Source organism: Solanum tuberosum, unplaced genomic scaffold (genome assembly GCF_000226075.1).
Source record: "Solanum tuberosum cultivar DM 1-3 516 R44 unplaced genomic scaffold, SolTub_3.0 scf00060, whole genome shotgun sequence".
Classification (NCBI taxonomy): Eukaryota; Viridiplantae; Streptophyta; class Magnoliopsida; order Solanales; family Solanaceae; genus Solanum; species Solanum tuberosum.
The window spans coordinates 711,299-716,919 of record NW_006238985.1 but is presented as its reverse complement, the minus strand read 5'-3'; positions in this window follow the sequence as shown (position 1 = coordinate 716,919).

Sequence of the window (5,621 nt, the reverse complement as noted above, 5' to 3'; positions counted from 1 at the left end):
GGACTGGAAATGTTATTGTCTCTTCCTTCTAGGCCAATATAGTGAATTTTAAAGCTTTATTGATAGTAAATTTAGTGATTGAAAGTTTACTAATTTAAGTCATTCTAACTATTTTTCGTTTTGAATGGATTGTTGTCACTTTTTTCACATTTTAAATGAATTGTTTCTTTTATTTTTGTGTATGGTTAATAACCGAATAACCAAACCAAACCAAACCGAAACCGATAATAACCAAACCGATAAATGTATATTGTATTTGGTTTGGTTTGGTTTTGATAATTTTAAAACCGATCAAGTTGGTTTGGTTTTGGTTTTGACCAATAACCGATCCAAACCAACCCGTGAACACCCCTACTTAAAAGTGGTAATTATTAAATAAAAGACCTTCACTTATGTAATTTTTCCATTTTCTAACACAATTTAAGTCCACAATTGAATTATCCAGTGTACTATTAAGTGATATTCTCTCCGTCTCATTTTGATTGTCATTATAGCTCTTTCACACCCATTATAATATATATATATATATATATCCTATTTATCAGAAGTTCATGAAGTCTAATACCCGCATTAGAGTCTGATTAATCAGAATTTGCTCTCAAAACAAACCTACAAAAAAAAATTTAGAAATAGCAAACATAATAAGGCTCTATAACTATAATTTTAATAATTGTGCTTCATAACTAATTAACTATAGTTCTGTTTGCTATGGAGGCTGTGTTTTGTATATTTCTGTCCATTTGTGTATTTAAATTCTATATTTATACATTTAGAAAATTTTCATAATTCCGTTATATATTCGCTTGCCAATTATTGTGAATTTTTCATCAATCGTATACAAATAGCTAGGGTAAGCGTATACAAATTTCTGGATGTATACAATCAGCAACCGAATTATAAAAATTTTGGATTTATATAAATCAAACGAATTGTATAAATCAAGAGAATAGTAAGAATTGGGGAAATTGTAGCCGTGAATTATAATTTTCTTAAACTGTAGCTATAGTACCTAATATTGCCATAATATTGGGAAAAATTGTACATAATGGCAAACTATTAATTCAAATTAAATGGTATAACCACACTTTGATTTAATTGTGCCCTGTAGCAAACTGTTTGCCAGTCGCCTCTCTCCCTCAAACTCTCGCTTGCCACTCTCCCTCTGTCGCTCGCTCTCTCTGTCGCTCGCTTTATACAAACAGAAATGTATAAATTGTGTTTCTGTTTGTATAAAGCGAGAGAAAATTGTATATACACATGCAAATGCATATATCTTCGTCCTATACACTTATAATTATACAATAAAAATATTCCCCTGTCCAGTTCTCTTTTGCCTTTCTCTCTTTCTCACTTTATACAAACACAAATTATACAAAATACAATGTATAATTTATGTTTGTATAAAGCGAGAGAGAGAACAATATTTGATATACAAACATTTTATTTCGATTCAATTGTATACAAATTCAAATTTTATACAGATATACAAACACATAAAATTAAATTGAGAGTTTGTCAACGATTTATACAAACGAGAGGCTGACAACAATTTATACAAATAACCTGCCAGCGAAATTATACAAATCTGAAGAGGAGCCAACGAATTATACAATTGCTTCTTTTGTATATATGTATAGCGAAATAGCCCAGTCATAACATGTTTGCTATGGAGCGCAATTATGCAAACTTTGCTATAGCATATAAATTTGCTATATGTGAAAGTTGCTCATTCCACATAATTTTCCCCTAAAATAGCAAGCTATAGTTGGCCCAATCTAGCATGCCAAGCCCAGGTTGACGATTCTAACTAGAAGAAAAGACTGATGCAGGGCCCTAGTACAATTTTATGATGGGCCTTAACGCCTCTGGACCAAATTACACAATCAAGGTTCAGGTCTTTCAATTTTTGATCACTTTTGATATGGCAAATATATGTACGTAGGATATGATACTACATTTATAATGGTCCGAATAACAATTTGTAACAGTTAATAATGTAATTGTTATACTTAATTTTTGATATATTTACTTGAGTTGGAATAACCGAATAAGACTACATACGCATGACCATCCTCTCCATACGGCCATACCAGCTTATTAAATTACGCTAAATATGTTTTTATCATGTTATGTTATGGAGTAATAATCTATCGATTTGCTTGCTCATATGAAGCAGGAATGAACTCCATAGTCAGTTAATCTTCAAATTGTTTTAAATGTTTTTTTTTTAATCATCGAGCATGACTTTGGCTAATTAGTTATTGACTACTAGTTAACGAATAACGATGGTGACTTGTATAACAAAATGCTTGCATTAAATGATTTTTTCTTTGTACCGTCTTTTAAGTTTTTAACAAGCGCTATTGATGAAAATATAATGAAATAGCAATTTACTTATAGTAACAGATTAATACTGTACAGAAAATTAACGTTATCACAATATTACCCGAGATGACACAAAATAAATTATACGAGAATGGGCGAATCTAGCTTATTAAGTGCGCATAGATTTACAGAAACCCAATATTATTTGTTAATATTTATTTATAAACTTAACTATTATTATACAAATATATATTATTTTTTTAAATCTTAAATCGATCTCTATTTACTGGGAAACTTAATACAAAACTCCTAAAAAAAAATTCAAAAGAGAAGTAAATGAGAGACTGGCAAGAACATGATTAAATGGAAGGGCACGTATGTGTGTTGAATGCACATGCTATACTATAATTGTTGATAATCATTATTCATGAACAAAGCCTTGGAAAAACCTAATACTACTCCCTCTGATTCACACAGAATTGTCAAAAAAAAATTAATAATTTAAAGTAAGTGTATTATTTCATGTGTAAAAAAAAATATTGAGAATTTTTTGTCATTTTTATCTTTTACGTAATGAAGTTCTTAACTATTTTACATGTTCTAAGAAAATAGTTTGTGAATAATTAAAGATGTAATTGTGAAAAGTACGTACCTTTTAATTTATGCTCTTAATTTATTTTCTCAAGAATGTGTCATACCCCAACAATTCACTTAAAATGGAACAGAAGAAGTACTCTTGTATTATTCACCTAGCAAATTAATCAAGAGAGTTTTATTCAGCTCACGAAGGATCAAGTAATATAAGACGGAGGAATATATTATGAAGGCCTCGAGGTGCGTGCATTGCGTGTTCAAACATCAAGTAGTGAGTATTGAGTAGTAACTACATTGATTCCCATTTCTGCAACTACTCCTTTAGTACTTATCCCCTGTTGTTTCACTTTTTTACGCTATTGTTTTTTCCATTTTCTTTTTATTTATTAATTCTACTCTTAACTCTTTCTGCAAAATTATTTAAATTAACTTCATTTCAATTTCCAATAAGTAATGCCCCTATAGCAAAGAAACCTTCTCCAGTCTCAACTGCTACAAGAAAATCGCCCACTTTCTTAGGTAAATTATAACCCCTCCACTTTCATTTTGACTGCCAAATCAAGTCATAAAATGATGACTATTGACTAGTGTGTGATGTGATTATTATATATAGATGCTTACGCAAGCCTAAAGGAAATATATATGTATATAAATTCAGTCCGTTTTATATTACTTGACATATGTCGATATGTTATAAATATATTTTGTCAAATTATGAAATAAATAATGTATTGTAACTCCAATTGAACTACTACAGCAGTATTCTCTGTAATTCATATTTGTTAGGATATTTTTTATAGTTCGGAATAAGAGAATGGTATGTTTAAAGTTCAACTTTTCCCTATATTTATCTTTCATTTAATAAAGTTATTAACTATTTTATTTTTACTACAAGACTAATTTAGAAATAATTAAAAGGGTAATATTCAAAAAAAAGTCTTTAATATGTTTTTATTAAGAAATGTGTTATGACTTATGCCTCAAAAAATCACTTAATATGAACTAGAAAAAAATATTTTAAAAAATATGAAAAAAAGTGATAAAACTATCTTAATTTGTTAAAATAAATAAATAAAATATTTACTTTTTATATAGATATCAAGTAAAATGAATCAGGAGAAAATATATATGTGCATGATTATATATATCCTTGCACATCGACCAGATCCTAGCGCGTGTCTTTGCTCATAGACAGTCCATACTCACCGTGGATTTTGCTAATATTCCGCCCCTCACAAAATACCTATCACCAATATCGCTCTGTCGGAAAATATGCTTTGATTAATTATATTTTCTAACATAAAAATCATAAGGCTTTCATGAACACCAATAAATGTCAATATTTTAGCGGGACCTTTTATCAATATTTTTAATATTTATTAAAAATGTCAATATTTTAGTTTGTTATTCTTCTGATTTATGTATTTTTTATTTGTTTGAGTTGAAAAAATACAATTATTTAATATCAGAAAGGAGAAAATCATGGGAGAAAATATTTTAAAAAAAAGAACATAACACTTAAAATTTTCATCAGTTACAATTTGAAAAGTAATTGATTGTATTCATTCCAATATGATGATATGTGTATTTGTATTCATTATGGTTTTCATGTTTGAGTTTGTATAGTGACATTTGTATTTCTATATTAGTTTGTATTCATTCTAATAGGTATACCAAGAGGATTTGTAGTTATTTAGATTGATATTTGTATCCACAAATAAAAATATAAATAAAATATTTGTATCCATATATACTTATGTAATCTGTGTTCATTAAGAAAGGATACAACATTGGTTTTGTATATTTTTCAAAAACGTATATTCTTTCTTAAAATTCCAACAAATTTGTATTCCAATCATCAAAACATACAAATTTACAATCTTAATAACAATCAAAATTTGTATTTCAAAAAATATTGTATTTCTTACAAATGTTGAGTAAAAAAATAAAATTAACAAACAAAAATTAACATAAATACAATTCTGCTGTGAATACAATTTTGCAACCTTGACTCTCTCTTTCTTCTTCTTCTTGTTCTTCTTCTTCTATGTTCCTTTTTTTCGATCTTGTTTTCACCAAATCCAATTTCAAATCCGTATTCACTCGTGCATTAGTAACCCTACAAGAAAAATTTGAAATAACTAGTAACCACATGATCAGTTTCAATTTCATTAGAAATGTTAGTTTGTTAGGTATTACTGTAAAATTAATACCAATAGTCAAAATGTTTTGTCGTATAGTATCATATTGTATTGTTTTAACAAATATAAAGTTTGAATAAATGATATTACCAATTTGAAGGATAGACTTATAAGAAAAGTAGGGTACAGAGAGATACTATGAAAGGATAGAATAAAAGATAAAATAAAATAATTAAAAAATTAGTGAAGTCAAATTTATTTATTTTTTGTTTAAAAAAAAATTAACAATGAGATCACATCAAATTGATCATTACACGAAAATAGGACTTCTTGATAAACAATAAAGCCCATGTGTCAAAATTAAATTGAGCTGTTTTTTCTTGAAGTTTTTATTATTATATTCCTAATTCTCTTGTTAGTGGGACTAAAAATCATAGAGTAGTTTTTAATGACATTGCCCAAATGTGTTAAGTATATGTAAAAACTGGCATATGGACGTCAGGTTAGCAGGAAACTTTGTTTTATGTTGGCTAAGGTACGTAGAAGGCTGCTTTTAGATCT